Source organism: Phodopus roborovskii, unplaced genomic scaffold (assembly GCF_943737965.1).
Source record: "Phodopus roborovskii unplaced genomic scaffold, PHOROB, whole genome shotgun sequence".
Lineage (NCBI taxonomy): Eukaryota > Metazoa > Chordata > Mammalia > Rodentia > Cricetidae > Phodopus > Phodopus roborovskii.
Genome location: NW_026126517.1, coordinates 10823308 through 10833875, shown reverse-complemented (window position 1 = coordinate 10833875; position 10568 = coordinate 10823308). Strand labels below are relative to the sequence as shown.

The window sequence follows — 10568 nt, the reverse complement described above, 5'->3', positions numbered from 1 at the left end:
GGGCCCCGTCTGGGTTCATGGCTCTGATGTAGCCACCAATGGTGTTGATGTCCATGGCTCCTGATACTACCGAAGGCTGAAAGATAGAGCTGTACAGAGATGGCCTAGCCCCTCACTGTTGACTACACTAGGAAGAACTAGTCCTGCCCCTCATCTGCTGAAGCACTCTGGAGAGAGGATCCTACACTTCACCTGGGCAGCACAATCCAGCTGGCTCTGTTGACAGGAGTGCAGGTGAACTGACCACAAGAACATGAGCTCTGGAGATCTGACACTGTCCCTCATCTGCCTGGGAGAGGGAGAGATGACCTCCCACCCCTCCACCTGTGAGGGAGCTGGCTCTGTCCCTCATCGGCACAGCAGTCGGGAGAGTGGTCCCTGCACCTGGCCTGGGCAACATAGCAGAGCTGGTATAGGCCTGGGTGAGCTGACTGAGGTATGAAAGCAGGAAACCTGGCCCCACCCGTTGCTCCAAGGGGTGAATAGCCAGGACAATGCCAGAGAGCTCACCATAGTGGTGAGGATGGGGGAGAGTTGGCCCATCCCATCATCCACCCCATCTATAATCTGCTGGAGCACATTAAGGGCAGGCACATCCTGCATATCCAAAGCTGCAGGATCTCCACCACACAGGGCAACAACAGGATATCCAAGAGGAACCTGAGTGAGGGTCCAGTGTCAAGGGTGTAGCAGAAACCAGAGGCCTCAAGCCAGACCAGTGATTTTGCAATGTTCACTTGCAAGTAGAGATATATGGACAAAAGGATATGTGTGACTCAGTGCATCACACAACAGCTTCCATGATGAGATTTTTTTCTTTTCTCTTTACTTTCTCTTAAATTTTATTTTATCTGTGTGGGGGGAGGTTGCAAGGGCAGAGGGTAGATACGAAGAGATGGAAAAATGAGTGGAATTGAGATGCATGATGTAAAAGACACAAAGACCAAATAAAAAGAAAGTTTAAAGGGGGTGAAAAAGGTCCCTGTATTATCAACGTGGAGCAAAACACTGAGTATAAGACCAGATATGGCCATTCAGGAGCAAGAGGTTGCCCCCGCCATGACAAATGCATCAGCTTGTTTTTCTTTTTTCTTCTAAAACAATATAATGGTTCTCCCAAGGCACCTAATGTCTATGAGTTTTGCACTCATGAAAGTCAGGGCATATTTTGAAAATCTGTGTTCCAATATATTAGAAAACATAGAAGAAAGAGCCCATTAATAGGTTATCCAATCCCAAGTGGTTGACCCTAAACATACACATACATGAGCAATACTAAATGGACTCTGTAAGGTGTATGTGTGGTGTGTGTGTGTGTGTGTGTGTGTGTCTATGTGTCTGTGTGTGTGTGGTGTGTGTGTGTGTGTGTGTGTGGTGTGTGTGTGGTGTGTGTGTGGTGTGTGTGTGTGGTGTGTGTGTGTGTGTGTGGTGTGTGTGTGTGTGTGTGTGTGTTTGAGAGAGAGAGAGACTTCATTTCTAAAGTTCTTATCTCTCTTTCCTGAAATGCTATTATTTCTTCTTTCTATTTCTCCAGGGTATATAAGTTGTGGGGTTTTATTAAGAATTCTTTTAGGGATCTGGGAAGATTGCTCAGTGGTTAAAGCATATACCACAAAACCTGAGTTCGGATCCTCAGAGCCAGTGAACACGATGTGGTCCATCTGTAACTGCAGCTTCAGAAAGTTGAAATGAGACCCTTTAGAGTAAGTGTGCTATCAAGACTAGCCAGATCACTGACATCTGGGGAGGAGCAGGAAAGTCACCCATCGAGGATGACTGACTCCAATATCAGTTTCTGGCCTCCATGCACACTCATGCACATATATATACACATGCAAGTATACAAGAATGCAAACATGCAAACACACACACACACACACACACACATACCACATGAAAATGAGCAAAGGAAAGCAGTGTCTTTGTAATTTCATGGGTATTCCGGGTGTTGTGTTTATGACAGAGGGAGCATTCCACTGCTTTCTCCTCTTCTCTCAGCTTCCCAGTGAAGCACCCTGTGCACAGAAAAATGCTTTCCCTCCAAGAAGAAAAACAGCTGTCTCAGTTTTCTAAAGCATTTTACAACATCACTGGACACTTGACACCTATAGCAAAGGATACAGAACTGAGTGAAAATAACTACAATGTCAGCCACTGGTGCTGCCCATGCAGAGGATCATCTGTATCACTCCTGAGCACATGCCTGAAGAATCCTGTATCCCATGACAGAGATACCTACCCAACCATGTTCACTGTTGCTCTAGTTACAATAGCTAGGAAAAGGAAACAACCTAGATGTTCATCAAACAATAAGTGGATAATGAAAATATAGTGTATTTCTACAATGGAATATTATTCAGTCATAATGAGAAACAAAATTTTGACATGCAGGTAAACGGATAGAGCTGGAGACAATCCTTCTCAGCGAAGGAACCCAAACCCGGAAAGAAAAACATGGCATGTTGTTACGAGCATGTTTTTCTGCCAGCCTGGTCCCACAGCCACACCAGCCCCAAATAACACACAGAGAAGCTGTATTCGATATAAAGCTGTTAGCCTGTTACTAGCCTTTCTTATTGGCTAGCTCTGTCTTAAATGTTAACCCATTTCTATTAATCTAAGTATTTCCATGTGGTCTTATCTTACCAGAGAAAGGGCCCGGAGTTCTACCCTGTTGGTCCTACATCTTGAAACTCCTCCCTACTTCTTCCTCTCTCCTCCTAGTCTCCTAGAGTCCCATCTATCTTATTTTCCTATTGGCCAACAGTGCTTTATTCATTAACCAATACAAGAAACATATTTACAGAATGGCATCTCCTATAAGCATGTCTTTTTCTCATGTGTGGATGTCAATATTCATATATGTGTGTTTCATTTAGAATAGCCATAGAGATCAGGACTCGGCAAGGGGCCATGGGGGTGCTTTAAAGTGGGGAAGATATAACACAGTGTTAAAAAAAATTAAAGGGGCAAATAAAATAGAACTTGCTAAATTGCATCTGCATTGCTGGGACAAAACACCAATCAAACCCAGTTTGAAAAAAAAAACAGTTTATTTCAGCTAACAGTTCACCTGACAGGCCAGGATTGAGAGAAGGGCAGACACTTACGGCAGGAGGCAGGAGCCAGGAACTAACGTAAAGCAGACACCATGGAGGAACACTGTTACTCGCTTGCTTTCCATGGCTTGCTCAGTTTGCTTTCATGTACAATCCAGGATCACCAGTCCAGGGGTGGCACTGCAGACAGGGGCTGGCTGGGCCTCCAACATCAATCATTAATCAAGAAAATGTCCCACAGACTTAACTATAATCCAGTTTAATGGAAGCAATTCCCCAAATGTGGTTCCCTCTTCTAAGATTACTCCAGCTTGAGTTGTTGGCAAAACAAAACAAAACAAACAAACAAAAATAAACTAATCATTACAGGAAGAAATACAGAAAGGAATAAACACTAGAGACCTTCAAACAAAGTCATACAAAACTTACACACACACACACACACACAATGACAACAATGTCCCTAATAAACATTGCAGGTTAACAAATAAAAAGCCCAATGCCAGTAATGGATTGTTTCCTCACTTGGCCAGTGAGGTTCCATAGACCCCAAACATTAAAGACTACTGCCGATGCAATGTATCCTCCAGAACTTGACAGTAAGTCTATGTTACTGAAGATGTCACATAATTGAGTCATACACTATGATGAAATCATTCTGATACTATCTGGAAGCTTTGCCCTTATTGGATAGCTTTCACCATGGAAAGTGCTATGCATGATACTGGGGGAGAAAAGTAATCATCAGTCTTCCTAGCTCTGAACCCTGCAAGCTACAATAATGAATGGCTTGTCAAGACATGCCCAACAGTGGCATAAACATCATAGGAGTAACCAACAACTTTCTGATTGGATTTAAGGCCCCTTACAAAAGATGTAACCCATACCTAGCACTAATATCAGGGCTAAGACCATGTGGTTAGACAGGTCATAGGAACTAGGAGAGAACTTACTACTATTATTCTACCAAATAGACTCAGTATTGAACCAATTCCTAATGACTTATCATCATACCTATAGATTAATTTATCTCTCAACCCTTCCCAGAGTAGCTTCTAATTGCAATAGATGGTGATTAACACAGAAATGCAATACTGGTTAAAGTGCAGAGAATAAGAAATTACAGACTTCTCAGCTGTAAATGAGACACCCGTTTCCCACCAAAGACAGTTTTAATTTATGATTTTATAAGATGAGGTGTTAGTCTAGAGTGTTGATTGAGACAGAGAAAAATCTCTATGAAGCCTAACATGTACCCAACCCTCCCAAGGCTCAGGATCATTAAGAAAGAGGGGGTTGAAAGACTGTAAAAGCCAGAGGTGGTCAATGACCACAAGGAAACAGTGTCCCCTGAACACAACAGGGTTAAACATAAGACCTCACAGTGATTGTGACAGCAATCACAAGACTGTACCAAGCTCCAGACAAACAAAATCCCAACATGGAACAAGCTCCAGACAAACAAAATCCCAACATGGAAATGGGAAGTTAGCATGAAATCCCAACCCAGGGAAGGACTCTGGGAGGGAGCAAATGTGATCAAAATATGGTGGACATAATTTTCAGAGAACCAATAACTTTCCTAAAGGATTGTATCCTCCTGATAAAAAGGGAGGAAGTGTCATGTGTTAGGATTTATAAAGACTTCTCTGTCTCACTCATCATTCCTACCCATCTAGGTTGATTCCCGGTTTTAGAAAATCATTAACTAAAACTGTCTGGCATTCACAAACAAAAAAACAAAACGCACACAAACAACAACAACAAAAAACAAAACTAATCTTTTAGAAGTAAGGCCATTGTCCAAAGTCAATTGCACTCTGCCCCAAACCCATGAAGTCACTTGCATCTGCTCTATGGATCACTGTAGTTGAGACCAGGGAGGCAGCATAAATAAGAGTCTATGCAGCATCAGAGATAGACTGCATGTTGATTGTGAGTCTAGCTTAAACTGGAGACCTCACAGGTACAACTTATTTTCCCCCATGGAATACAAGCTCTGAATGACCAAAGCACACAAAAAGCCAATTAACACAAAAGAGAAACACAATGGAATACATCTAATACAAATACAAATAGGATATGAGTTTGTATTAGATACACTCTGCTGCACCTTGAGTTTTTTCCATCTAATATATGTTATGAGCAGGTTTTCCTACCAGCCTGGTCCCACACATGTGCCACCCCCAAATAACACACAGTGATACTGTACTAGATATAAAGCTCTTGGCCTGTTGCTAGCATTATTTACTGGCTAGCTCTGTCTTAAATATTAACCCATTTCCATTAATCTAAGTACTTCCCTGTGGTCTTGGCTTACCGGAGAAAGGATCCAGAGTTCTGCTCTCTCAAGTCCCTACATGTTGAATCTCCTCCTACCTCCTCCTCGAATCCTCCTCATCTCCTAGTCCCACCTATCTTGCTTTCCTATTGGCCAACAGGGCTTTATTCATTAGCCAATAAGAGAAACATATTTACAAAATGACATCTCCCATCATCTCCTCTTTTCTGTCTAAATAAAAAGAACAGTTTTAAGTTTAACATAGTAAAATATATAACAAAATAGTTATCAAATAAGAACCACAGTTAACAATGTTCAATCCATTAACCTTTAGCAAGGTTTAAAGAAAATATTCCATCATCTATCCTATCTTTGTGAGTCTAAAGTCCTATATGTAACTTATCTTTAATCCTAAGGGAAACTATAATCATAGTTATCTGTCTTCAACTCCTTCAAAGACCACAGAAGGATAATATATAAACTCTAGAAATGACAGAGACATCTCACTACCTGGTCAGTCACCTAAAGTTCTTCTGTAATGTTCTATCTTCGACCTATAGGCCATATAGTGTGTCTGGCAGACTCCTGAGCAAAGCAGGAGTCACATATGTGTTGGCAGTTTGTCAGTCACTTTTCTCTGTGCCCTGCAGAATGTCTGGTAGACTCTTCCATGAAGCAGGAACCTGTAGCACTGTCCATCTTGTTTCAGCAGTTACTTTTCTGTAAGTCTTGCATATCCAGTTTATACAGCATGAAGTCAAATAGTCCAGACAAGAGCAGTATCTTGCCCAAATGGCTAGTTTTGCCATATTGAAAGAAAACTCCATAAGGAGGTTCTTTGATGTCCATCTTCCTTTCTGACACTGGTGGTGTTACCAGGAACAGTGTGCCTCACTGTTAATAAAAACCCTAAACAATTTTAAATGCCATATTCTGTAGGTCTTTGAAAGGTTTGAAGAATGCCTATCCATCTCAAATACATCATGAAAACCTAACTAGCTTAACTCTAAGTTTTGACTATCATAGGTAACTATCTATAATCTGTACTAAATTATACATTATATTTTTAAATGAGCTGTATAAACACAATACCTAAACAAGAGGAAAAATATACATATCACAAATTGACCTTAAATTTGTATCAATAAATGAAAATCCACTCCAAAACAAAGTATAAATTTCTATACCATAATCCCCCTTTTACCTTTAAAGAGATTGGTTGTGCTCATTAACCATTTATAACCCCATTTAAATGAAAACAAACATTTATAAACAATATTTGGGAATTTGGGCATCATTCTTTCCAAACTGCTTCCTGCTGGTAGGGAGCACTGTCATGGGGATCCTAAGAAGAGGCAAAAGTCCTGGCTGTAGTCTGCAAGGCTGCCTTGTTCCAGCTGTTTTGACTGTTGGATCACCTGGGACACTGTTTCAGGGGTTCTTGCTTGATCAAACCATGTTAGTCCGGAAGAAATCCACAGCTTTTCGTTTTCTGTGGAAACAAAAGTAGAAAATTTTCCCCCAGTAACCTGTCCTTAGACTTAAATTTTGAAGTCAACACATTTTTAAAATATATAAATTGGATTAATTTAGCAACATTGATAATCAAATGTATTGTAGCAATTATTTCTTCCTTAGTAATTGAGCAATTTAAAGACAACACCATAGCATATAGTATCTAGACTCTTTGTGTGCTTTCCATCTTCACTTGGCTTTTTTATTACTCTGTTTCTTTTACTATTATTATTATTATTATTATTATTATTATTTTGAGACAGGGTTTCTCTGTGTAACTTTGGCTGCCCTGGATTCACTCCATACACCAAGTTTACTTTGAAATCACAGAGATCCGCTTGCCTCTGCCTCCCAAATGCTGGAATTAAAGGCATGTTCTATCCATTCCCCATGGGGGGATACTCCGTAACCTAGAGGTGGGAGGGAGGGCCTAGTCCCTACTCCAAATGATTTGACAGATTTTGTTGATCCCTCCTGGACTATATCACCCTACTTGTGGAGTGGGGAGTGTGTGGGATGGGAGGGTGGTCGGAGGACATGGGAGGGAGAGACAGAGGGAGGGAGAGGGAACTAGGATTGATATATAAAATAAGAAAAAAGTTAAAAAAAATAAAAACTAAAAAAAAAAAAAAAAAGGCATGTGCTATCAATGTCCCTGCTATTTTCTTTCTTTCTTTCTCCCTTTCTTTCTTTCTTCCTTCCTTCCTTCCTTCCTTCCTTCTTTCTTTCTTTCTTTCTTTTTAACCAGCTGCTCATACACACCGTTGAATTGTTAGCAGAGCCCTTTAAAAGCTGCTATGCTGAGTCAGGAAACCTCCCTTAAAGGAGCCGCTTAAATTTCTGTTTGTCTCTAGCAAAACAGAGCCCAACTGAGAAAACGCTGCTACCAAGAAGCCTTGCTTGTCTCTGTTCTTTTGTTTCTAAAACCCTTTTTTAACTTTTGTCAAGTTTTAAGTGAAAGTTCTCAGGTCCAAGTTGTGGTACCATTTTGTTACGAGCAGGTTTTCTGCCAGCCTGGTCCCACAGCCGAGTCAGCCTCAAATAACACACAGAGATGCTGTATTAGATATAACGCTCTTGGCCTGTTACTAGTGTTTCTTACTGGCTAGCTCTGTCTTAAATACTAACCCATTTCTATTAATCTAAGTATTTCCCTGTAGTCTTGCCTTAACGCTCTCAAGTCTCTACATGTTGAATCTCTTCCTACCTCCTCCTTTGGAAATCAGTTCCTAACAAAATTTTAATTCTTTTTTATATCTGTATAGTATTCAGTTATAAGCACATATTGTAACTTGTTTAATTATACTTCATGTTATAAATACATTAATGAATTTAGTCTTGTGTTCATGCAACTGTGCAAATTTTTTTCAGGGTCTCATTGCTGTATCTGAGATTATATGACTTTCAAATTTTTATAGATATTACTAAACTGCCCTCTAAATTTCCTGTCAACATTAATATAAAAGGGTTGTATTCCCACAGATTTGTCCACAGAGGTTTTGTCAATTTTTTTTTCATTCTGATAGGTGAAAAATTATCTTTTGTGGCAGTGTGTGTGTGTGTGTGTGTGTGTGTGTACATGCACATGTGCTTGCATAAGTATAGGGTATGCACACATGTGTGTGCATGTGCACACCTATGCATGAGGTCAGAGAAAGGCTCCAGAAGAGTCCTCCACAGTATTCCTTTGCTCCCAGAGCTCAGACTTTACAGATAGCCAACAAGCACCAGCAATCTTCCTGTATTCACACACCTAAGGCCAGGTTAGAAGCATTCCTGGCACCACACCCGGCTTGTTTTGTGGATTCTGGAACCCAGACTCTGGTCCTCGTGCTTTTACAAGAATTCTTTCTCATCTAGCCTCCCTCAAGGACATTTCAATTTGCATTGTTCCCACTGTAAAGGGTTTGAACCTCACTTGTGTATATTTAGGGACCTTTTGTATTTGCTGTCCAGAAATGATCTGTTCTCACCCTCTATTCATTCTTCTTTTGGGTATTCAGTATTTTTCAGGCTGGTGCCTACGAGTTTTTGAGTCAAACTGGCTTTTCTTTCTATTGCATGGATTGCAAATCCTTTCCATTTTATAGTATTTTTGCCATTCAGTGTGTGTGTGTGTGTGTGTGTGTGTGTGTGTGTGTGTGTGTGTGTTTGGTGTATGTGTGTGCAGCAGATGTAGACACCCCTACACACACATGTGGAGGCCAGCAGAGGCTGTGGTGTCTTTCTCTTTCCCTCTCCATCTTACCCCCTGTGAACAGGGTCTCTCACTGAACCTGGAGTTAACTGTTTTTCCACCAAGCAAGTGGTCAGCAGGCCCCAAGGATCTTCCTATATCCGCTCCCCCTCCAGCCCTCCCCAGTGCTAGGGTTGCAGGAACACTTGGCCACACCTAGCTTTTTCAAGTGTCTTGGTGAATCCAAATTTATGTCACCCTGTGTATGCAGTAAGTACTCCACCCATTGAGCCATCTACCCAGCCCCTCAGACTGTATTTTTTACACTACTTAATTTACCAATCTTCTCCAACTTTGTGATTTCTAAATTCAAAGTCATAGTTAGAAGCATAATAAAAATAAAGTTTTTCTCTCACATTTCACTCATGTATTCATCTAGCGGTTAAGAGTAAATTTTTTGCCAAACTTGAGGGGAAGCCTGGAGCCCTGGTTAATGAAGAAATGATCACCCTGCCATGGTCATTCACCCCAGATCTGCATATTTGCGGTGTCCGAGGGCAGGAACGTCCATAAGAATGGAGACCTACCCTGGTCTCTGCTCAGGAAGGAGTTCAAATATTTTCAAAGAATGACCTCAGCCTCTTCAGTGGAAGGTAAACAGGACCTGGTGATTATAGGTGGGAAAACCTGGATCTCTGTTCCTGAGAAAAACGGGCTGTTAAAGGATAGAATTAACACAGTTCTCAGTAGAGACCTCAAGGAACCACCACAAGGAGCTCATTCTCTTGCCAAAAGCCCGGACAATGCCTTAAAATTTACTGAATAACCAGAATTATCAAATAAAGCAGACAAGGTGTGGGCAGCCAGGTCACCTCAAACTGGGACAAGGATCATGCAGGAATCTCAAAGCGACATGGTTTTCCCAGAAATTAATTTGGGGAGATAGAAACTTCTCCCAGAATACTCAGGTATCCTTTCTGATATCCAGGAGGAAAAAGGCACTAAGTATGAACCTGAAGTCTATGAGAAGGACTAAGAGAGAGAGAATTGTATGTAGTGATACATTCACACATCACCTCCTGCACCTGTATCAATGACCACGCCCTTTTGGGTGTGGTCACAGGTGCTGATGCAACCGGAAAAGGATTGATTTAGGGCTTAGAAGCCCCTTCAGGGTGGCAGGGTCTGCTTCCTTGGGACTGGAGCAAGGTGATAGTCAGTTGTTTCCTGTGTAAGTTATTTTCTCCTAATAAACTCCACATCATCTTACTGGTCAAGCGTCCTGATTTCCAGGCTTTCACTTGTGCTTGACTTCAAGTTGTGCTTGTTCCTCCCAACATTATGGTTTTGACGAGGCCGTGGGACCGCTGTCAGCTGCCCATCAATGATCTGTCAGCAATTATTTCTTTAGGGAGGGGTAGTTGGGAGTGTTTGTTTCAGAGTGCCAGAGATGGAACCTGGGGCTTGGTGCATGCTGGGCAAATGCTGTGCTCCTGAGCCACACCCCAGCCCCTGTATAATTCCCATTAATCTAACT

The 10568-nt window shown here is 41.5% G+C and overlaps 1 pseudogene; it reads left to right on the top strand.

The window, feature by feature from the left end:
• Positions 1–253: 253 nt before the first annotated feature.
• LOC127231349 (dihydrofolate reductase-like) lies at positions 254–10067 on the top strand (annotated as a pseudogene).
• Positions 10068–10568: the final 501 nt, after the last annotated feature.